The sequence below is a fragment of the Mustela putorius genome, unplaced genomic scaffold (assembly GCF_011764305.1).
Source record: "Mustela putorius furo isolate JIRA1106 unplaced genomic scaffold, ASM1176430v1.1 tig00000174_pilon_pilon_pilon, whole genome shotgun sequence".
In the NCBI taxonomy this organism is placed as follows: Eukaryota; Metazoa; Chordata; class Mammalia; order Carnivora; family Mustelidae; genus Mustela; species Mustela putorius.
In genome coordinates this window covers 37,059,083-37,084,626 of record NW_025421304.1, presented here as the reverse complement: position 1 = coordinate 37,084,626, position 25,544 = coordinate 37,059,083, and the positions used below count along the sequence as shown (strand labels likewise).

At 40.0% G+C, this 25,544-nt stretch overlaps 1 long non-coding RNA gene across 1 annotated transcript in view; it reads left to right on the top strand.

Annotated features, from left to right (window-relative positions):
- The window catches only part of LOC101678152, a 365,866-nt gene that overhangs the window by 80,966 nt on the left and 259,356 nt on the right, over positions 1-25,544 (top strand). The gene's annotated exons all lie outside the window — the stretch shown is intronic.

The window sequence follows — 25,544 nt, the reverse complement described above, 5'->3', positions numbered from 1 at the left end:
TGCAGCTGTCAAGCTTTTAAATCTGAGCCATTCTAGTAGTTGGGTTTGTTTTAATTTGTGTTTAGTTTTTGTTTTAATTTGTTATTTCCCTAGTGGCTATTGATGCTGGATACTTTCCCTATGTGCTTATTGAGCATACAAATGTCTTCCTTCATAAAGTATCTACTCAAATCCTTTGCCAGCCTTCTGTTATACAAAACTGAGCTGTTCATTGTATTTTATTTATTTGTAAGAGTTTTTTTATATATTCTGGATCTAAGTCCACTGTCAGATAAATATTTTATAAATGTTTTCTTTCAGTTTGAGGTTTATCTATACATTTCCTCCCTTTTTTGGTAAACACTTCATTGAGGTGCATCTGATAAATAAAATGTTGCACATATTTTTCAGTGGCCTTTCTTTTTGCGTAAGTCTAACTTATTCTTTTATAATTATAACTTTCATCATTCGATATACTTCAAGGCCATGAAGATATTTGTCTGTGTCGTTTCCTAGTAGTTTTTGTAGTTTGGTTTTCACAGTTAGGTCTGTGAGTTGTCTTAAATTGGTTTTCGTATTTGGAGTAAAGTAAAAGCTGTGGTTCATTTTTTACCATGTGGATACTAGGTTGTTTTAGCTCCATTTGTTGAAAAGCCTCCTTTCTCTACTGAATTGCTATGGTAAGTTTATTTAAAAAAAAAATCCTACTACCATATCTATCTATTTCTGGACTTTGTTCTCTTCCGTTGATCTGTCTGTGCATTCAGTACCAATACTGCACAGATCTATGTCCTTTGCATTGCTATATAAACTTCAGAATTAGATTTTAAGTTGTTAAAAATAACGCCTTCTGGGATTTTGATTGGTGCTATGTTAGCTATGGAGTTCAGTTTGGAAGAGAATTGGTATCTCTAAGTACTGAATCCTCAAATCCATGAATGTGATCTATCTCCATTTATTGGGGAGTCTCCTTAGTTTCTCTCAGCAGTGTTGTAGTTCTCAAGGATGAGAGTCCTCATGAGTTTTGCATATTGTGTACTTCATCTATGTTGTAAATTTACATGTAAGTATTTTTGTTGCTGTTGTAAATTGGTATAATTTTAGAATTTCATTTTGTAATTGTTTATTGCTAGTACATTAGAATGGATTTTTGTATATTCCCTTAGTAGTTCTAAAACCTAATAACTAGATTACTTAAGATTTTCTATTACACAATTATTGTAATCTGAAAATAAAGACATTTTAACTTTTTTTCTTTCAAATTTGTATACCTTTTATTATTCCTGCATTATTGCTCTGGCTAGGACTTCTTGTTGAATAGAAGTATTGAGCGCCAAAATCCTTCCCTACTCCTCATCTTAGGGGAAAATGCCACTTTTCACTATTACATATAATGTTATTTTAATGTTATATGTTATTTGTAAGTTTTATTTTTATAATAGATATTTTTTATCCAATTGAGAGATTTTTCTTTGTTCCTAGTACTGAGGGTTTTTTTTTTTTTTTAAAGTATGAATGGGCGTTGAACTTTGTCACATTCTTTTTTGAATCCATTGTGATCACTAACTATAGCAAATTTTCCTTTTTACGGTGGGTGTGGTCAGTTATATTCATTTACTTTCTAATATTAAGACACTTTTAACATATTTATGATAGAGACTATTTGATCATAATGTATTACCTTTTAATAAGTTACTGGATTTGCTTTGTAAATTTTTAAAAAAGATTTTATGTATTTGACAGAGATACACAGCTAGAGAGGGAACACAAACAGGGGGAGTGGGAGAGGGAGAAACAGGCTTCCCGCCAAGTAGGGAGCCTGATGCAGGGCTTGATCCCAGGATGCTGGAATCATGATCTGAGCTGAAGTTATGCTGAACTGCCATCCAGACACCCATGTTTTGTAAATATTTTGACTAGAGTTTTTCTATCTTGTTCAGTAAGGTACTTGGACTGAATTTATTTTCTTTCCTTTTTGTCTTTTTGTGTTTTTTGTATCAGGGTTATATTAGCCTCATAAAATGAGATGGGAAGTATCCCCCCCACCTGTATTTCCTGAAAGAATTTGTGTAAGACTAATTATTGAATTCAAAAAGGCCTGGAATTTTCTTTGTGGTAATGTTTTTAATTATGAATTCATTTTTTTCAATAGAAATAGTGCGATTCAGGTTTCTATTACTTTCTTAAATTCTGGTAATTTGTGTCTTTCAAGGAATTTTTCTACTTCATTTGTGTTGTTGAATAAATTCCATATATTTGTTCGTAAGAGTCCCTTACTGCCATTGTAATGTCTGTAGTTCTATCATCTCTCATTATCGACATTGGTAATTTATAGTTTTCTTTCTTTTTTTTCTTGATCACATTTGTTAGTAATGCTCAATTTTATTGATCTTTTTAGAAGACTCAACTTTTGGCTTTGTTGATTTTTCATTATTGATTTTTATTTCACTGATTTCCTGTCTTTATCTTTTCCTCCTTTTATTTACCTGATTTAAATTTGCTCTCATTTTCTAATGTCTTACTAGCAATGTATCATTGATCTTAGATCATTTTATATTTTAATACAAGCTTTTAAAGCTACAAATTTCCCTCTAAACACTGCTTTAGGTGCAACATGCACATTTTGATACATTGTGTTTTTCATTAATATTCAGGTAGAAATATTTCCTCGTTTCCCTAATAGTTTTTTTTTTTCTTTGAAGTATGGATTATTTAGAAGCATGTTGTGTATTTAAAAAAAAATTGTGTATTTTATAAACATTTTTTCTTGTTTAATTTCTTTTTTTTTTTTTTAATATTTTATTTATTTATTTGAGAGAGAGACAGTGAGAGAGAGCATGAGCGAGGAGAAGGTCAGAGAGAGAAGCAGACTCCCCATGGAGCTGGGAGCCCGATGCGGGACTCGATCCCAGGAATCCAGGATCATGACCTGAGCCGAAGGCAGTCGTCCAACCAACTGAGCCACCCAGGCGTCCCTCTTGTTTAATTTCTAATTTAATTGTTTTGCGTTGTCTTCTATCAGTGTTTTATAAGGTCATAATCTCTTTTTTAAAAAAAGATTTATTTATTTTAAGGGAGAGAGTACAGGAGCTCATGCACAGTGGTCAGGGGGAAGGGAAAGGAGAGGGAGAGAGAGATTCTCAAGGAGATTCTCTGTGGAGCACTGAACCTGGCCTTGGGCTCCATCCTACCACCTGAGCCAGTCATGACCTGAGCTGAAATCAAGCGTCAGACAGTTAAGTGACTGAGCCATCCAGGAACCCCTAAACTCCAAACCTCTTCATCATTCAACTCCTTAAAACTTATTAATTAGTAAATAATGTTGCACTAGGTATCTTGGTATGTGTACATGTATATTTTGTCCTTCTTGTTTGCTTAAGATATATTATCACGTGTGAAATTACAGATTTAAAGGATATGCAATTTTTTTTTTTTTAAGTCTTTTTCTCCCCCTAGCATTCTCCTGTATCTCTTGCCTCATCTTAACTGATCTGGATTTGATTTTCTTTTGAAGTCATGGAATCAACTATAAACAGCAGTACTCCTATTTTTTGAGTTTTTTCCTATAGAGATTACTATCTGCATGGAATACAAAGTCAGTAGGGCCTACTGACTTGTATAAACCTTCTAGATTCTGTGAGAGATTAATTGCCTCTCCCATTTCCTGTCTCCAAATATACTTTCATTTTCTAACTTTAGGGCTGTAGGAATAATCATCACTCAGAAATTCTGGCCATATCCTTAATGTCTGTATGTCTATCTTCTCTTTTCTTTTCTTTTTCTTTTTTTCTTTCTTTCTCTCTCTCTCTCTTTCTTTCTTTTTTTAAATTTCTGATCCCATAGAAGAGGCTTAGAGATTATTTCCTCGGTGCACCTGATTTTTTGGTTTCTACTTAGGATTTTGTAGTAATCAAGAAGCTCACAACAGGCTCACAAGCTGTTTAACATTTCCTTTCTGAGCATCTTGCTTAGAATGATAAACCCACTTAGGGTCATGAAATCAGGACATAGTGCTGCTTTAGTACATCTTCCTCACAGCTTAGTGAAATCCTTATATCTCTGAGAACACATAGCCTTCCCCAAGTTCTAGTCTATTTCTGATAGTAAACATATCAATTTACTATTTTAATGTTAATAATTAGTCAATGTTATGGATGTACATTGTATTGGAATTCATAATAATGACAAACATATCTCTCTAAAATTTATGCTTGGGTGTATCTGGGTGGCTCAGTCAGTTAAGTGTTGCCTTTCACTCAGGTCATGATCCGGGGGTCCTGGGATCCAGCCCTGGGTCGGGCTCCCTCCTCAGTGGGGACCCTGCTTCTCCCTCTCCCAGCCCCCCTGCTTGTGCTCTCTCTCTCTCAAATAAGGCAATAAAATCTTTTTTAAAAAAATAAAATGGGGCGCCTGGGTGGCTCAGTGGGTTAAGCCACTGCCTTCGGCTCAGGTCATGATCTCAGGATTGTAGGATTGAGTCCTGCATCGGGCTCTCTGCTCAGCAGGGAGCCTGCTTCCCTTCCTCTCTCTCTGCCTGCCTCTCTGCCTACTTGTGATCTCTCTCTGTCAAATAAATAAATAAAATCTTTAAAAAAAAATAAAATGTATGCTTAATTTACATGGACTTCTTCAGCTTACATACAATAACTCATACATAGTAATAACCTCCATATTCAGGTGGGCACTTAGTCTTTGAGTTCATGTGACTCATATCTAGTCTGTCTTGTGGAGCTCACTGCTGCTTCTGCTGGATACAGCTGAACCTGCTCCCATAAGAGTAGCCCAGATTGAAAATGAGGAGGATTAAATTTATTTTACTGGGAGGAGTTAGCAAATACTGCCATGTTTCATTTTCCATAAAATGGAAAAAAAAAAAAGAAAAAGAAAAGCTATAGTATTAGTTTGGGATCAGTCAGGAAAACAGAACCACCACAAGTATTATGGGAAAAGAAAGTATACTATTTGAACCTAGCATCCATGAATGTGGGAGAAGTCCAGTTTTCATGATTTGGAAACCAGAAGATCAGAAATACAGTCACTAGTAACCAAGGCTTGACACAGTGGGGCAAATGGAGAAGTCACAGCCCCTGGGAATGAAGAGGAACCACTGTATCTAGTGCCATCCTGCACAGTAGAAGGTCACAGAGAGGTCTATGAAGCTGTCACATCAGGCTGCCAGAGTGTTCCTAAAACAATGGCATCTGCTTCTCTGCCAACTTCTAAATGTCATGCAAATTCCCATCATTGGCAGAGTCTAACCTGAATCTGTGTGGGAAAGGAGATTCTAGAAATGGACTTCCCAGCCTTGTAAGGGCATGATGGCAGGGTTAACCTTACAAGTTCCAGAACAGAGACTGTCTTCTTTGCACCCTTAAACATCTAACCAACATTATAGCATCTAACCAACATAGTACATCTTGGTACCATGCAGGGGTTCTGTAAGTACTGTCCTTCTCCTCATTTCCACAAGGTCTCTTTGGAGACCGTGCACTCTGCTGTGGCAGGAAACTAGGAAATCAGCCGCAATGACCTGCCTAAACCCTAGTTGCACTTCTAAGACAGATGGAGTCTGTGTGTGATCTGACATGCTAGAATGGTGTTTCCACCATAAATATGATCCCTCTGTGGAGCCTGGAAGGGCTATAGTCATATTGCCTTTCTTTCCAGGAAGAAAGATTTGGTTGCCTTAACATGTATCCTTTTAAAATGCAGATACTCTCAGATCAGTAATATAGTCTAGGACTTTAGTGTAAATTTATCTCATTGACACTGCTTGCTTACATAAAAGAACTCTTGTCAGAAGAGCTGAGTGTTAGAAGGGCTTTATGAATCTAAAGAATGGCTCACTGGGTATTTTGTTAAAGGATCACTATTTTTGTAATAGGTCCTCATACAGGAAGAAGCATCAGATGAATAGGACTATCAGATTTGAGGTTCATTGGCAGGTAACAGGTGGTGCATGGGCACTTGGGACCTAGAGGCAAAGGAGAGAAAGTTCCAGGGGGAGAGGAGGAAAGAAAGTGAATATGTCACTTATGAATGACATTTTCCTTGAAAGTTTGTCCCAGGTTATTCGTTCATATTTAAAAAGAGCCTACAATATTAGAAGGAATGTCAAATTCTTAGATCTGATATCTTGAACTGAACTAAGGTGGTAGACAAGAGCTAAGTGGCATGAATTCTTTGGTGATCCACTGGGAGATTACAAAATTTGGGTACAAGGAATCCAGTGTAGGGGTTGGGTGATTCAGACATTGCCTGGTTAGGAAAGCCATCTACCCACCAAGTTCTTGTCAGAGGCATAACTTAATCCTAAGCCCCATTGAAAGGGGTGTTAAGGTGGCAGACATGCTTCCTATCTCTTCTTTTAAGATGACCTAAAAGCCTGGGAGTGGCCTTACAAAGCTGCAGCCAAATAGTTATGATGCCTTAGCAGACTGAGACAGACTGTCATGTGAGCGACAGCTACTGGGGACCCTTTTACCTCTCTTCAAGGATGGTGCCAGACAGACTCACCTAGTTTGTCTCTCAGTTGCTTCGAACAAAACCTTTCATTGTTAGTTGATTTAACATTTCAAGTTTTGCCCTGTACATACGATTCAAATTCCTCTTTACTTACTTGTGCCTATCCAAACAACTAACACCAAGTTCTTGTGTTTTTAGCATATAGGGAAATTGACAGTTAACCCAGAGTGAAAAGGGAAGAATTTAACATTTTTTTTTTCTAAAAGTGCATTTTCTTTCTACTTTTAGGATTGGTGTCATCTCCACTTTGTTGACTTCCTCTCTCGGCATGGAGACACCATCATAATCATCAAAATGATCTTAATGATCATTGATGGCTGATAGCTATTGAGGACTTACTCAGTGCCCAGGGGCCTTCTAAGTGTTTAGTATGTAATACTGAATTTAGTTCTTCAAAGAGTCCTGAGGGTTTGCAGCTGTTATTATGAGTTACTTGCCCAGGTTCACATCTTAGATGCAAATCCTTGGTTGGAATTCAGTGGGGGAGACTGAGTAGGTCTTGTTTTACTCTTGGTATGTTGTGTGACATCTAAAGTTGCTAAACTCAGAAACTAAGGATTCTCAGCAACTGTGGGTAAGAGAAAATAATTTCCTTGTATTTCTGTTACTTTTGAATCTGTAGGTACTAACCTTGCCCCCCCCCTTTTTTTTTAAAGATTTCATATATTTATTTGACAGAGAAAGCTATCACAAGTAGACAGAGAGGCAGGCAGAGATAGAGGGTGAAGCTGGCTCCTTTCAGAGCAGAGAGCCGGATCGCAGGACCCTGAGATCATGACATGAGCCAAAGGCAGAGGCTTAACCCACTGAGTCACCAGGCACCCCCAACCTTGTTCTTTTGACTCATATTTTATATTTTGATTCCTAAAACAAAAATACACAAAATCACTCTATTAGTCCTTGCAGTATTCCTTTGATTTTATTTACTCTATTTTCAAAGGCATAGATGCTTCTATGAACGCTTCTGTGTGTCTGTGTGTGTATGCTTCTAAGGGTGATGCTATAAATCATTTATTAAATTCTAGTTCATCTTCACACCCAGATCTAAGATCTTCAACAGAAACTTGGTTTTCAGGGGCTTTCAGAATAGCGTGGGCTACATTAAAGACGTGTTTCACAGATCTATGACTCCCTTACATGATGGGATTTTAGAGTAAAAGAGTGGGTTGGGGATGAAGAGAGAAGAGAGAGGTATGGTAGACAGCAGAGCTACAGAAGAAAACTTTATTAAATAGCCTTGAGACAAAGAGAAGAAGCCACAGATAAGTACTCTTTGGTTTTCAGTGAAGACCCTACGTCCACAAATGGGGAGAAGCTCAGACTTGAGCTTTAGGCAGTGCTGGAGTCTGGAATGCTAGGAAGAGAGGGTACTAAGGTTTTATGGTTAATTTGTATCTTGAGAAATACGTTCTTTTTTTTAAAATTATTATTATGTTATGTTAGTTACCATACAATACATCATTAGTTTCTGGTGTAGTGTCACATGATTCCTTATTTGCATATGAACACCCAGTGCTCATTACAATACCTGCCTTCTTTAATACCCACCACCATGCTACACCATCCCCCCACCCCGTCCTCTCTGAAACCCTCAGATTGTTTCCCAGAGTCCATAGTCTCTCATGATTCATCTCCCCCTCTCTCCCCCCTTCAGTTTTCCCTTCATTCCCCTAATGTCCTCCATGCTATTCCTTATGTTCTACACATGAGTGAAACCATATGACAATTGTCTTTCTCTGCTTGACTTATTTCATTCAGCATAATCTCCTCCAGTTCCATCCATGTCGATGCAAATGGTGGGCATGCATCCTTTCTGATGGCTAAATAATATTCTATTGTATATATGAGCCACATCTTCTTTATCAATTCATTTGTTGAAGGACATCTTGGCTCCTTCCACAGTTTGGCTATTGTGGACATTGCTACTATGAACATTGGGGTGCATGTGCCCCTTCTTTTCACTACATCTGTATCTTTGGGGTAAATACCCGGTAGTGCAATTGTTGGATCATAGGGTAGCTCTATTTTTAACTTTTTGAGGAACCTTCACACTGTTTTCCAAAGTGGCTTTATATTCCCACCAACAGTGTAAGGGGGTTCCCCTTTCCTCAGATCCTCTCCAACATTGGTTGTTTCCTGCATTATTAATTTTTGCCATTCTAACTGGTGTAAGGTGGTATGAGAAGAGGCTTGCTAGGTTAATAAATGTCCCTTTTAAATCACCCGTAGTACCTCAGTGGGACCAGCATTCCTTTGTTTCTCGACTCAGATCTCTTCTTCATACCAGAAAACCAGCTTGCAGTCCTTGAGCATGTCCTGCTCTGTGTTTGCAGTTAAAGAAATACAAAAGCACAGGTCCAGCTAGTTCAGAGGGTTCAGAGAAAGCTTGTTTCATTGAAACACAGTAGTGAAGTTTCCAACCATTAACATGTTCACCCTTGCATACATTGTGGAATGCTTTTTCCCAGTGATTTTCACCTTTTTAATGGCTTAGTTTCACATTGCCTTATAAGTAATAGTTTGTGGCTTGGTCAATTACACTACACTATTCACTGAATATTTGTGTCCCCTCAAAATTCATATATTGAATCCCTAACCCCTAATATGATGGCACTTGGAGACGGAAGTAGAACCCTCATGATGGGATTAGTATCCTGATAAAAAGGGACACTTTTTCTTCTTTCTCTCTCTTTCCTCTTTCTTTCTCTCTCTCATGTGAGGATATGATGAGACAACAGGCATCTGCAAACTACAAAGTGGAGCTTTACCAGGAAACAGCTAGGCTGGTGTTCTTGATCTTGGGACTTCCACATCTCCAGAACTGTGAAAAATAAATGTCTGTTGTCTAAGCAAACCCATTAGTGGGAATTCATTATGGCAACTTGAACTCACTAAGATACTTCATCATGACTGTCAGTTTTTAAATCTTTGCAGGAAGAAAAAAAAATCTTTTAAATTAATCAAGAGTCGATTGAGAAGAACATAGCATCATGTGAAATAATAGAGACTTTGAGGTCACACAGGGCTGGGATTGTATCCTACCTAGTTCTCATACAGGAATTAGGTGACATTAAACAAATAGCCTTATTTCTTTGAATATCAATTTCCTAATCAGAAGCTATGGGGATATTGCTTCTGAAAGATTTAGACCCATTAAATATGTAAACTTCTTAACTCTGAGTTGGTATATGATAAAACCTCAGTAAGAAGTTGCTATTATTCATAAGCAGGGGAATGACCAACATGTTTTGCCCAATGACACCAAATGCGGGGGAGAGTGTGAAGCGACTGAGCACTCATTTGCCGCTGGTCGGGGTATAAACTGGCACAGCCACCTTGGTAAACTCTTTGGCACTCTCCATTAAAGCTAAACATCTGCAGACCCTGCAATTAGTAATTTCATCCTAGGTATACACCCCATAGAAGTGCATACATATGTAGCCCAAAGGACATGTGCCGAAGTGGTCACGGAAACACTATTCACATTTGTCAAAACCCCCAAATAACTCAAATGTCTGTCGATAGTCCATCTGTGAAAAAAAAAAAAAAATCAACTATTGCTGTATGTAACAATTTGGTTGAATCTCACAAGAATCACATTAAGTGTTAGAAGCCAGTTGTAAAGGAGTACATATGGTATGATTCCATTTGTGTAAAGTCCAAAGGCAAGCAAACAGAGTCTATGTGGTAGAAGTGGGGAGGAAGTGGCTTGTGACTGGGGGGTAGCAAGAGGTACCAGGCAGCTGGTCACATTCTACATGGTTGTAATCATTTCTTAATCTGGTTATAAGAGTATGTAGGTGCTTTATAAAACTTCTTTGAGGTACATTTGTGGTTTGTGTACTTTTCTGCGTGTTTTTTACAGTTAATAAAAATTTTATTTCTCTTTATTATTATTAGCTGTCTCTAGAAGTGTTTGGTTTTTTCTCTCATCTTTGTGCCCTCTGCTCCAGCCGGAGCCTTGTGCTGTGAAGGCGAGTCCCAGTGCTTTTGGATCTCTCCGTTGTCAGCTTTCTGCCCACCCCACTGAGTAATCTCAGAGACAGCACTGTAAAATCGGACTTGACTCTCCGGAACGACAAACTCTCCCCTCAGCGGGGAGGAGAGAGCAGCCCTACCCCTCAGGCGTGATGCCCTGCCAGCCCCTCAGACCTCTTGGTTGATTAAACTCTACATCTTGCAGAGCTTGCAAAGTCCAGGATATTGTTTAGATGAAAGCCAGTGGAGGGAGGCCCTGGTGGAAATGCTCCCAATGAGAACTAAAGAATTAAAGGGGTTGTTTACTATGCACTTGGACACAAGATTATCTGGAGGTCCTGGTAGAAACTAAACTGATGGCTAGAGATAGATCCTGTTTTTAGGAAGGAGATTGGTTAGCTTTAGAGAAAAAGCAAAGAAAGCCATCTGAAGCACAAAGCAAAGTTGGTAGAAATTTCTATGACCTCGATCTCCTCCATCTGCCCAGGGACCCACGTCTTCCATGTGAAAATGTTTTGGCACCTAGAATGTGTCAGACTTGATGTGATACTTATACAAATATCATTGCAAATAGCAGTAGTCCATCCAGGTAACATTGGTCCATACTCCAGACAAGGAAACTGAGTCTCAGAGAGCTAACATTTCCTATGGACATACAACTATTAAAGTAATTTAGGAATAGCTGATTTTTTGATATACCTGTTTGTTGGCAACAGCTGATGATCACCAAGCAAACAAATACAATGAGTTTCATATTCGGAGAACTGATGAAACTAATGCCAGAATTGTCTCTGCAGAAGTTCAGGGATACATCTAGCAGCTGTGAAGAGATCTCAGCAAGCAAAAGTTGAACAAGTCAAGAGGAGGCAACAATGAGATCTATATCATTACTTCTCTTAATTTCTAGACGTTTCATTATTCTGTCATACTCTGATTTCATGACTCAGGTACTTATCTTGAGTTCCTGCCAGGTGGCAAGCTTTCTAGGGTGAAGATGTGTTGTTACATGGCGTCTAGGCCAGGACTGCACTTAAAAATCCCCCTCCACTCCCTACCATGAGCATTTGGAGGTCAGATTTGGTCATTACCACATCTCAGTGGCCATAAGAAAATGCCATGTAGTTGGCCCTTGGTCATTCTCTGTGACCTCTGATATGCCCAATAAATGTGACCCTTTGGGACATGGTGGGTTTTCTTTTGTCAGACTGGTGGGGAACTGACGTTCAGTTCCACTCTGTCCATTCATTGTCTCAGTCACTGCTCATCAGCTAACTCCTTCCTGGAAAACCTATTGATTAAAGGTAAACCACAACGGTGGCCCAAGTGACTGACTAAGTTGCAATGCCACATCTTAGGGCTCCCTGCCAACTCCTTGGGCAGTTCTGCTTGCCCAATTAAACACCTTGCATCACATTGACTACATTGGCAGAGCCTCCTCTCTCCATTCACCTGTTATTGAGCATTAAAGGCAAACTCAATTTTATGCAGATAAATAGAGTTTAGTGGTAATGTGCCGTATGACCTTTGAAGTGACAAGATGACATTAATTTTTAGGGATTCTCCCTTCTCAGACTGTCACTCTTGAGCATGTAACCTGATGAGAAGTGGAGGTCTCTGCATTTTGAGGACGTTCTTACAGTTTAACATGCTGTTTCAAATGTAAGGAGGCTCTCTCTTTAATTTTTTTTCACCAGCTTGACAGTTTTTCAAACATATTCACTGTCAGCCCTAACAACCTGTCAACAAATGCCATTATGTGAAAATTGCCAAGATTCACTTGAGGACTGTGAAAAGTGACAGACATGCCACACGGATAAGTTTCTCAAAAACCCAGGGCTGAAACTTTTGAAAGACACTCTGGCCCTTCCAAGGAAAAAATGAACAGTCAGATCTCCAGGAAAAAAAACCCATACACTTGTCATATCAGATATCCGTTTCTTTCTGGGGCAAATTGAGGTGTATGTGAAGAAGAATACACCTCAATAGCATACAAAGGACAATAGCAGCAGAAATCCGGGGCTGGGTTGTGTCTCTGCTGTTATCTGTAAATCCAAGAAAGGAACGGAAAACCATTTTCCCCCCCTTTCCACTGGAGAATTTAAGGGGATGCTTCCTTCATTTTTAGGTTGACTGTTTCTGGGGTAGAAGTAGGGAAGAAAGAGTGGCTTAGATAAAGCAGAGTGGAGCCAACCATGAGACTCACACACAGAAAAATGACAACTTGTCCTAATACTGGGACAGGATGCATCTAGGCGGGAAAGTACAGGGTGGAGGATATGGTGCTGTCATACAAAGAGCCTTGGATTTGAAATTAGGAGACCTGGATTTGAATCCCAACTCTGCTATTTAAACGTTTTCTGGCCTTGAGCATTTCAGTTTAATTCCTCCTGCCTCAGTCTCCTCATCTCTGCACTGGGAATGATGATACGCACCCCAAAGTATTATCACGAAGATTAAGTGAAATAACCTGTGAATGGGACTTTGCTTAAAAGATGGAGTTGAAATCTGAGCCTCAAACTGACTCGGTAAGAGACTGTCTGACCCGAAGTGTCATAGATCTCATTTCAGATGTTCCCTGGGCTCTTCATTGACAACTGAGGTTTCTGTTTATCCATGTCCGACTCAAGTGAAATGTTCTGTGTTTTGGAACACTTTTCAAACCAAAGGCAACCCACCCATGAACACTGGGGTTGAGAGAGGGAGTCAGGTAGCAGAGAGATTGGAAGCTGGCCTGGACTGCAGGTGGACAGACCCTTCTGTCCACATGATGTCTGTTCATACTTGGATTTGTCCAGAGGACTGGGGCTGCTGGGCTTTGTTGTTGTTGTTTGGACTTTGTTTTCCTTTTTATTTTAAACTCCCGGGCTTACTTTCTGCTTCTGTCTTATATCTGCCTCTCCAGAGATGAGGAATTCTCCTCTGAAGAGGAATTCACGTAGGAGACCCATAAGGGGACCAAGATGACAAAATTTCAAGTCCTCTATAAACTGAGGGAGGGTTTGCCCTCAGGTTTTGGGTGTTTGTCCTAAGGAAGCTTAGCAAGGAAATATTTAAACAGAATTAGGTGAGGCTTTTTAGGGATCCACACTAAAAGGTAGGGTCTAAGGTCAGTAGGCATTTCAGTGCTGAGCGTACCTGTGCCTGCCCCATACCACCCTCTCTATCACTTTCAAAGCCACCTCTCCATTTTTAGATATATCTGGGTGCCCTTTGTAATTTTCCTATTATGATTGGGGTATCTTCAAAAGGAGTTGGACCTTATTTCCTTTCCTATGTGGACCTTATATGTTGATGTTGTGCTCATGGTTCAGAGGAATGTCTTTGATGCTACTCAAGAAGCATGGATCCACTCGGGGGTCTCCAATGCTGATTGGCTGGTACTTGTCAAGGGCCCTCAATATCCCATGTAAAAGCGCACAGGACAAATACCCTCTGGACAGCCTGGGTGTAAAAACCACATTTGTAGATTCATGGCCCCCTTCTTATGATCTGCTCTACTTATGACTGAATGTGGGAATTGTGGTGATGGTGCAGGGACAAAAGAGAGAACAGCCGTGAAAGCACGAGTATGTGGTCATAGATTTTCCTGTGTAAAGGCTTGTAAAAATCTTGACCTTGACCCTTGTTTATCAGATATGACACACGATGTCCTATTTAATACAGCTCAATCTCTCCGAGCCTCATTTTCTACCAACTGTGAAATAGGGATAATGTCTGTGTTTCAGAGCCGTCGTGGGGATGGACTGAGACTGGGTGTAAGAGGACCCTGTGACCCTGTGGGTCTGATTTAGGTATAGCCGTGGTGGTCCTAGTGATTTGTGATGCTAATGCTCTTGGAAGCCATTTGACTGGAGAAAAAGTTTAGTATCTAATACATTGTCTGTTCTGTGAAAGTCATCAAGGTGCTGTTTGTTGTGATGGTGATGATAATAAAGATAGTAAGGATAGCCGTAGCTTACTTACAGATTATTTACATTCTGCATGTGTAATATTGTTTAGCCTCCCATATAATCTATCACATACAGGTTAATTATATACCTCTCTTATGCCCTTTCTAATGATGAATAAACTGAATTCCAGTCGGGGTTAATACCTTTTTCAAGGTTTCATAGCTACTAAATGGAAGAGCTAGTCCCACCTTTGTCTGAGGCCGAGGGTAGAGACCAGGTCGCAGAGATAGGCGATTTTCATGAAGTCTAGTATTCAGATTCCTCGAGTCTTTATGTAGCTGTGGAGTTTTTCCAATTTAAACTTTCCCTGTTCTTCTCTTTGCCATTGTGCCCTTGGGAGCAGAGCCTTCACCTTGATTTTGGCTGTAACTTCCATTAACTCTAATGGGTGTCTAGCACATCTCCCCCAGCATGTTGAGATGAGATTATTTCCCATCCAATTGTTTTAATGTTGTGGGTGTTGAGTGAGTCTACAAACATTTAACCTTTGGTTTCATTATAAGGCTCAGAGCAGACAGGGTGTGAGGAGAAGATAAACCAGGACACAGATGCTGAGGGAAGATGTATTGGAGATGGCTTTATGAGAGCGCAGTGTATGGAATAATAGAAAAATAATCACAAGTGCATTTGAGCAGAGGATGGATCTTTCTTTTTTAACTTTGAACGTTAGATGAATATTGCCAGAATGCAGAATGGAAGAACCTAGGAGAAGAAAAACTGCGGTCGTATAAAATTGCAATAGAACAGCCCTGTTTATTTTTCTATTATTTAAAAAAGATAATATTCTAGAATTTGTAGAGTTCTAGAATTCTAGAATTCTACAAGAATTCTAGAATTGTAGAAGGGTACATCAGGGTTTTGTATGCATAGTTCTTTTATTTTATTTATTTTCAGGCCCTCATGATAATCTTATGTGGTTTGAAGGTTCAAGGGTATGATCTTTGGATGCCTTCACTTTGGGTCTCACTAATACCACTTAAAGGTTTGTGACCTAGAGAAAGATTCTTAACCCTTCTGGTAAAAATGACATTTTCATACCTCATGAAGTTATCACAGGAGATATATATATATATATAAATAATATATGTAATATATATGTGCATGTGTATACATATGTATATATATAATTTAAGTACATGTGAAATACATATGTAAATATACATGAAATAGACACATATGAACTCTATGTGGAATAATAATGTGAATACACATTGTGAATATATACATACAGCATTTATACCTGCATTTATCTCTCTCTCTCAATGTATGTCTCCATATCCTGTATAGGGCTTGACACTTACAGGTGCTTATTAGGTGCTGTTCTAATAGAATAGCTATTCCTTTCATTCCACATTCTCCATTTATAGATGAGCAAGCCAAAGCTCAGAAAGGAGACTTGAACTACCCATGGTTATATAGCTCATTCATGGCAGGGTAGGAACATGAAGATAGGGTCTGTCTCTGGATTCCCTCAGTGTCCATTTTTATTGGTGACACAGGGGAAATAGTTTGAGAAATGTCACTGTCTAAATCCACAGCTAATGTCTCCAAACCATTCTCAAATGGATCAGGCTGTTTCTAAGCACGTTTCCATACATAGCCCCATAAGGCATCCCTCTCTCACAGTCTCCTGGCTTATTTCAAGGGCTGCTGTTCCAGTGTTTTGGCAACCTTGTGTCTATTCTTTCCCCCAGTGGGAATCCTGCTCCTTTCTTTCTAGAGAGAGGGAGGGAGAGAATCTTAAGCAGGCTCCCTGCCCAGCACAGAGCCCGATGCAGGGCACAACCCTGAAATCACGACCTGAGCCGAAATCAAGAATTGGATGTTTAGCCGACTGAGCTACCCAGGCACCCCAGCAACTTTATTTTCTTAGCTCTTCCATTTAACTAGATGCTTTTTGTATCCCCTTCTCTCTCTCCAGGATCCCAGAACGGGTCCCCAAGTAACTGCAGGTTTCCCGTAAGTAGCTGTCCTCTCGCTTCCCTTTCCTCAACTTTGTTCTCAGACTACATTTATGACTTTCGGGTGTATCCTGCCCCAGGAAGATGTATTTTTCTAGACCTACACATTGCCCTTGGACCTACAGTTAATGTCCGTGGGACAAGTCAACTTCAGTCCAAAGAGCGCCTTTAGGTCTTCAAAGAAGTGGACCCCTTTGCCAGTGCCCCAGTCCCACACCCTGTTGGGTATATCTGATTTTTCCATGGAGTAGTTTGTTCCTTGTTCTAAGAATGTTCCACTAATTGTATTCATCAGACTTGTTTCTGCATTAGAATGCAAGTACTTTGAGAGAAGCTATCCTATGTTTATACTATATATAACATTAATATATTATATCAACAGATATATTTCTAAAAATGTTTAATGTTTTACTCCTACCTTGAAGTTAAAAAATTATAAATTTTTAAATTTAAATTCAGTTTAGTTGACATATAGTGTATTATTAGTTTCAGGGGTAGAATTTAGTGATTGATCAGTTGCATATAACACCCAGGGCTCATTACAGCAAGTGCCCTTCTTAATGCCCATTACTCAGTTACTCCTTCCCCCCACCCCCGCCCCTCCAGCAACCCTCTGTTTCCTATAGTTAAGAGTCCCTTATGGTTTGCCTCCCTCTCTGATTTCATATTATTTTATTTTTCTTCCCTTCCCCAATGTTCATCTGTTTTATTTCTTAAATTCCACATATGACTGAAATCATATAGTATTTTTCTTTCTCTGACTTTTTTTGCTTAGCATAATACCCTCTAGTTCTATCCACATTATTGCAATGGCAAGATTTCATTCTTTTTGAATATATATTTATATAAATACATATAATTTATATAATTTATTATAATTTATATATATGTAAATATATACGTATATCTATATATAACATTTTCTTTATCCATTCATCTGTTCATGAATATCTGGGCTCTTTCTGTATTTTGGCTATTGTGGACATTGCTCCTATAAACACTGGGGTGCTTGTGCCACTTTGAATCACTATTTTTGTGTCCTTTGGGTAAATACCTAGTATTGCAATTGCTGGGTCATAGGATAGTTCTATTTCCAACTTTTTGAGGAACTGCCATATTGTTTTCCAGAGTGGCTGCACCAATTTACATTCCTATCAACAGCTTAGGAGGGTTCCCCTTTCTCTGCATCTTTGCCAATATCTGTTGTTTCCTGAGTTGTTAATTTTGGTTATTCTGACTGGTGTGAGGTGGTATCTCATTGTGGTTTTAATTTGTATTTCCCTGATGCTGAGTGATGTTGAACATTTTTTTTCATGCGTTTATTAGACATTTGTATGCTTTCTTTGGAGAAATGTCTGTTCATCTCTTCTGCCCACTTCTTGACTGAATTTTTGTTTTTTGGGTGTTGAGTTTGATAAGTTCTGTATAGATTTTGGATACTAGCCCTTTATTGGATATGTCATTTGTGAATATATTCTCCCATTCCATAGGATTGTTAGTTCTGTTGATTTTTTCCTTTGCTGTGCAAAAGCTTTTTATCCCGATGAAATCCTAATGGTTCATTTTTGCTTTTGTTTTCCTTGCCTTTGGAAATGTGTCTAGCAAGAAGTTGCTGTGGCTGAGGTTGAAGAGGTTGCTACCTGTGTTCTCCTCCAAGATTTTGATGGATTCCTGTCTCACATTTAGTCTTGCATCCATTTTGAGTTTATTTTTGTGTATGGTGTTAGAAAGTGGTACAGTTTCATTCTTCTGCATGGGGCTGTTCAATTTTTTCAACACAATTTGTTGAAGAGACTGTCTTTTTTCCATCGGATATTCTTTTCTGCTTTGTCAAAGATTAGTTGGCCGTAGAGTTGAGGGTCCATTTCTGTGTTCTCTATTTTGTTCCGTTGATCTTTGTATCTGTTTTTGTGACAGTACCATACTCTTTTGATGACTACAGCTTTGTAATATAGCTTCAAGTCCAGAATTGTGATGCCTTTAGCTTTGTTTTTCTTTTTCAACATTGCTCTGGCTATTTGGGGTCTTTTAGGTTTTGGTAGGTGCTCAATGCTTAGTAAATGTCACTTTGTTTTGAGTTTAAGAATTTCAAAACTGAGGGGAAAGGGGAAAGAATACAAGGAAACTATTAGGAGATAGAATGGTCATAAAATCAGCTTTGTTCACATCAGGAGAATAATAGAGAAATTAGAACATATTCGTCTTTCTCATTCACTCTAAGTCTGCCTGCTTTTAGAGGGGATTTGGTTATTTTCCCAGTTTTGGGTAAGTGTGATGAGGTCAACCTAATTAGGGTTGGTGTTATTTTGCTGTCTGTGGCTGTTTATCAGGCTTCCTTTGGAACCCAGCAGCCTATGAAAGGATCATGGTAATGCTTGTAAACCCTTCAGAGCTGGTGTCTGAGCCCTACATTCTGATGGGACACATGAATGTTCTTATTAATGATTTTATTCAGGGAGGGCAAGTTTCTGAGTAACTGTTTAACATCATCAGACAGAGATTAAAGCCTGCTCAATGTGGACCTCATTGACCCTCTTTTCTCAACACAGAAAAGCTCAAAATATAAAGCATGATGACCCCAAATATTTGGAACTTCTATTCCTGAGACAGAAAGCTGAGATAGGTGTTTCCTGGTTCTGAAGAGCTTTTATTTGCTATAATGTCATTCTGATCATGCTGCTTTCTGGTTTAGAAGCTCTGCTGCCCACAAGAGAGAGACCGTCCTCATTAATGAGGATCACAAACTCTGATCAGACAACCACGTTTCCAAGGGCCTCCTCTATGTATTTCTTTGCTCTGAATTTTTAGGGGACTGTGAATAGGGGGGCCTGGATTTGCTTTAATCAGATATGGTAAGATGCACAGACTTGGAATTGACTGTCATGAGGGGGAAGTATACACTCACAGATCCATAGAAAGAGAGGCATGCATACAATGCACAAAGGCCATACAGGGAAGTCCCAGGGCCAGCCAGGAGGCAGGGAGAGTGGGGAGAAAATGCAGACAAGAGCCTTTGTTGTGGTTTCTGTGGGAAGGAAGAAGTGAGGCAGGGTTAAGAGCCTTAGGATTGCCTCCTTCGGATGATTCCAGTGGGCTCTGAGTTGTGGGGGCTGTCTAGTTGTCTGGCACCTGGACCCTGGGTGATTAGAGAACCTGATCCACCTATCATGGTGGACTGTTTCTATCTGCATGGAAGAGGATGGAACTGCATTGAAAAATAAGACTGATCACGTCGAGAAACTAGTGAAAAGATTTACTCAGCAGATATTTATTGACCACAAATGGCATGGACAATGGTGTGCTATGCTTTGAGGACTCACTGGGCTACCTACAGCATGAACTTGGCCTCTCGGTGCTTACAGTTTGGTGGAAGGCTAGACTGCCTTGCATGGAGAGATCAGAGTGGAGAGAGCAGGATAACATGGGATCATAGTATAGGGGTCAGTTCTTCTTTTCCTGGGCCTCTCAGCTAATAGAAAGCAGACTTGAGGTCTTGAGTTTCCTAAGTAGGCTATTTTTCTAGAACCTTCCTTTCCCAGCTACATTCACAGAGAGGAGCATAACCCTTCCCCATTATGTGTTAGAGGGCCCACAAAACAGATGGGAAATCTCCGCTTTGCACGGAGATTATTAAAGGGATGAACGGTTTGATAAATGGAAAACATTATTGGCTTTGGAATTTCCTCCTTGTGCTATTCTGACTCTCTACCTCTTTATTCTCTTTTTCTAGGAGACAAACATTGACAAATAATGTTTGTAAGGTACCCAGCTCAGTTGAAGCCTCAAGTAGATATTCAATGAATGACAGTTTCCTTCTCCTTTGAGTTTACCACTTCCTGACAGCCCTGGTGCTTCCTCTCTCTCTGAAGTTGACAGGTAGGAAAATGCAGTTTTTAGGTTGCAGCTTGCCAGACTCACTGGTCACCCTAAAGGGCCTGTGGTATCCATACCACTGTTCTCTCGGCACTTCAAGGCCAGTGTCCATGAGTAGCTAAGCCATTCTGAGAAACTGCAGTGGTGGAGTGAGTGAAAAAAGATCTGAAGGTAAATTTGAGGGATATCTTGTCCTTTTCCTTCTTAAATAGGTATCCCAGAACTAGAAACTTCATTTACATGATGACATATGCAGCTATGGTGAAGTGTCTTCAGCCAAACATAGAATGTTGAGAATTGGTCCTTGGACTCTCTACATTCATGTGGGCCTCCACCACAATTTAATCATGTTGCTGGATGTTTATTTATCTTCTTATATGAGGATATCTTCAAGGACAATACCATTTCCTGTCCCGGGGTTTATTTTCCTCCAGCTCAGATCCAAAGAACATTTGTTAAACAATACCAGTTACCAATTATGCCTTCATACCTTTTTGGTGATGTTTGTATTCATTCTTATGGATAAGAAAACAAAAATTCAGAGAGGGTAAATGATTTGCCTGAGGCCACACAGCCAGAATTCAAATTCCAGTTTGCTCATTCTGTTTCTGATCTGCTTCACTATTGGGCTAAGTATGGCTACATATTCTGTCTTGCTGTTAACTTTCATTTGTTCTCTTATTGGCTACAGCGTAACTCTCTCAACCAGTCATCAAAATAATCCTTGAAGTTATTTGGAACCTATAGTATTTCTGATGCAGAGCAGGACTTAGGGATAAGAGACGCACAGTTGTCCATTTGAGATCTTATTATCCATTCATGACATGGTGATTGACCAAGCACCTACTCTGTCTCCTGCATGTTCTGGGATGTGGGAATGTAGCACTAAACAAGGTTATATGACCCCATCTCAGGGAACTCATATTCTGTGACAGGAGAGCACATGATAAATAAGTAAACAAATAAATAAAGTGGGTAATTGTGATCCAGTGCTTAGGGCTTCAAGGGAATAGGGAGATATTGAGAGATTTCAGTGTGGCTGAGAACTCTGTTAAATGGGGTGGACAGAGAGAAATGACATTTAAGCCAAGAACTGGAGGATGAATGATTAGCCAGTATGGGCCAATGTGGGGAAAAGCATTCCAGCTACAGGGAAGAGCACTAGAAAGGCTTAGAGTTAGGCCTTTTATCTTGAGGAGTTCTGTTCAAGAACTGACAAAGACCTGACAAAGGAGTCCAGGCAGTGTATTCTACTGAGGGAGTCTGCAGGGCAGATATCTCCTAGTGACCAGCCAAACTTCTAGAAGGACAGATTATTGCAAACCCTGAGATTTATGCACCTGGAAGGGTGGTAAGCCTGGCAAATGCCAAGAATGCTGCCTGTGTCTGGAAGCACTGAAAGCTGAGGTCAGCCCCAGAGCCCAGAAGCCTCTCTCCGTCTGCCTGGGGCAGTGGCAGACAGCATGAGTCCATCATTTCTGCTGCACTGCCGGCAGTAAATCGCAGCTGGTTATTGCTAAATTCTGGGATTTGCTTCTTGGAGAAAAATAATTAACACTGGCAGGAGTTTGATTGCATTAATTCACAGAAAGAAACACCCAAATGATAAATCCATAGTGGGAGAACTGCCCATATGTTACAGATTGGCTTAACATGGTTGAGGCATTAAATAAAAGAAGTCTGGGAAACAAAAACCTTTATCAGCTTTATTAGCATTGAACTCTGTGGCTTCCACTGGGGCTGACACACTTAATTAAAGATGCTCTGGTCTAATTAGGTTGCACATCAAATATACAAATACGAGCTTTTAAAAAGCCCAGTGATTGGAGTTTGGATTCCCTCTGGTGTGCATATTTATTTCATCCCAACACCAGAACCTTCTCTGGTGCGATCTGGACACTGTTGTGCAGTTCCACCCTGTCTGGAAGGAGTAGGCATGATGCTCTTTGTGCTGAACTTCTTAGTGTCCAGAGGAACCTAGAGAAAGCAGACTTGTCTTACTTTCTTTTTCTTAAGAAGAGGACACATCTTGAAGAATTCATCCAGAAAGCCATCTTGGCTATAGTTTTGATTCAACATTTTTTGGGCTATTTAGATCACCAGTTGCCATTATCATCATCATCATCATCATCACAATCACAATTATTACACTTTACTGAGAACCTGTTTGGCATTGGCTGCTGTTTTATATGAGCTAGTTCATTTATGCTGTTATGGCTTTGGGAAAAAAATTAATATCACTTGTCTTGGTTATCTATTGCTGTATAACTAATTACCCCCATGATTTCTGTGGGTCAGGAATCTGAGCATGAATGGATTAGCTGGGTCTTCTGTTTCAGTCACCCCTAGGCCTATGGTCTCATCTGAGGCCCCGACTGGGGAAAAATCTATTTCCAATTTTGTTCACTCATGTGGTTATTGGCAGGATTCATTTCCTCATGGGCTATCAGAATGAACACCTCAGTTCCTTACTGGCTGTTGGTTAAAGGCCTCCCTTAGTTCCTTGCCACATGAGACTTTGTAGGGCATCTCAGAGGGAGTGAGATGGACATCCAAGATGGAAACCAGAGTGTTTTTATAAACTAATTTCAGAAGTGATGTTAAGTCTGGCCCACAGTCGATGGGAAAGTTATACAAGGGTGATGATCAGGAGTCAGGGTCACGGTTGCCTTCGTAGGGGTCACCTACCACATCAGTCTTCTAATTCTTCAGCTGTCAAATGAGGTAGCATTAATGTCTACCTTGGGGGTTGTTTTTCAAAGTAAACAAAGGTTTTGAACAGTAGCTGGTACGTAGTAAGTTTTTTATAAATGATAGCTATTGCTGATATCTTACAATCCTTCCAATAACACAGTGGGTTAAATAGAAATATTCCAGTTCTAGGGAGGAAGAAACATAAACTTAAGAAGGTTACATGGCCATGATCACGAGTATGCTCTTATACTCTGCCTTGAAATTTCTTCACTTTCCTGAACTCTGATTTCCCTCATCTTCTGAGTGATACTGCTATGCTTTATCACAGTTTCCTGTCCTATTCTGTAGTCCAGAAGGTGCTTCCAGGTAGAAGCTCGGAGTAATGATACTGCTTATCTCATCTATTTCTTGTCTCTCAAAATTTTTAAAGTCCTGTGATGCTTATTCTTTGTCTGAAAACCATCATTTCATGTATCTCATCTCATCTTCTTGTTGTTGATGGTTATATAGACTGTCCAGTACTAGTTCCTCCAACCTGGACAAGAGTAGAAATTACCCTCATCAATGTAATTTAAAAAATATGTGTAGTTTTACATTTTATATATTAAGTTCATTTAATGTAGGGAAGGAAATGAGACTGTTGAAGTAAATCAGGCATATCCATTGAGGAACCAGTTTTGAGGCCCGACTCTGGCAAAAGGGAGCCTGCAAGCATGTCAGTGCTATAAGCATCCCATCTCAGGGTAGAAAATAAAGTATTTGGAAAGGGTTAATATTTGTTGTTGTTGTTGTTGTTTTTTCCAGGAGAGTGTTTCTTAGGACTTAACACATAGACTCTACTAAAAATGCTGTTGTTTGGGGGCGCCTGGGTGGCTCAGTGGTTAAAGCCTCTGCCTTCGGTTCAGGTCATGATCTCAGCGTCCTGGGATCGAGTCCCTCATCGGGCTCCCTGCTCAGTGGGGAGTCTGCTTCCCCCCATCTCTCTCTGCCTCTCTGCCTACTTGTGATCTTTGTCTGTCAAATAAATAAATTAAATCTTAAAAAAAAATAAAAATGCTATTGTTTGGCTCAAGTTTTATGTTTTGCTAGTTTCTACTTGTTTTCAGTTTATCTGTTGCAGCAGGTGAAAGGCATCTCTCTGGTATTCTGGGAAAATCTGGTGGTGAATGGATTTACGTTAATGCACAGGGCACAGAAAAAAAGCCAAGGCTGGGTGTCCACAACTGTCTCTGCGTTAGTCATCCTGAAGGACGTGCCTTCCCTTGCTCGGGAGTCAGCCGAGTGGGACGTGAGGAGTGGGTGCTTCAACAGCCACCACCCCCCTGTGCTGGGTTCCAGCGCAAGTTCCTGGCCAAACTGGGGGCCAAGGAAGTCTCTGTCTCCTTTCTTTTTATCCTTTCTTTCTTTTTTGCAGCAATTTGTGCCACATTAACTCACATGAACCTTGCTTGCCCTGGAGTCCTCTGAAGATGCTTCCCTGGACCTGTCCATTCAAGGCCCATATGAAGAACTGTCTGACCCCGCCCTCCTTCCGTTCAAAACTGAACCGTCCGTTGTTTTATTCTCACAGGGCCCTGAGAGCTGGCAGCTGTAAACATGCGATTTTCCATGTTCTTGTCTGTCTAATGTCTGTGCCCTCTGTTAGGTGAGAGGCTCCGTGAACATGCAGGAACTGCTCAGCAGGGAAGTGAGTACACAGAGGGCAGCCAGGGTCTGGTTGCGGTTTGAATAAAGGAGGGATGGGTTACATTCAGCTGTACGTCAGGGTCCCATGAACACCTAACTCGGGCTTAGAAGGCCTGGGTCTGGTCTTTTTCCAAGTGGCTTTACTTCTCAGAAGGTGTTCAACAGGGAAGGCCATCCGCTTGGCAGTTTGCAGATCTTGCTGTTGCTGCTTTGAGTTGAGAAAGGAGAAAGTGTCTAACGGAGGGCTGGCTATTGGTATTTGGTTTATGCTTAGTAGAATCTGGAAGAATTTTCACTCTTAAGTGCTCTATATTATCCTTTAAAAAAATTAACCATCCTGTAGAGTAGTCTAAATTGCCCTGGGTTTGGAATAAGTCAAAATCTAATTTGTGTTTGGGCTCAGTCACTTACCAGCTTCATGCCTTTGTTAGTTACTTCTTTGAGCTTTGGTTTCCTTCTCTATAAAATGGGGCTAGTATTATCTGCTACCTCCTGGGGTTGCAGTGGGAGTGAGTTAGTAGAGGGACTGGAGAGAATTAATAGAATACTTTGGTGTACTGTAGGTGTTCATGACACCATAACAGGTAATCTCAAAGGCATCAGTCCCCATGGAGGACTATGGGGGATTCGGCATTAGAGAGGGTGATATTAAAATGGTTTAGAATGCAGGAATGCCACATAGATTTCTTATTGTGTTCCAAATCTTATTGTGAAATTGTGAAATAGTAGTTCCTTGTGCTTTTTTTTTTTTTTTTTTTTTTTTTGAGAGGGATCTGAGGTTGCCTGCAGGCTTGGAAGAAGGGGTGCCAGGATGGATTAGCAGTTGCTGCCCTAGTCACAGTGGCAAGCCACATGTCATATGCTGATAATCTCTGAGTTTTCTCAGTGAAACTTTCCT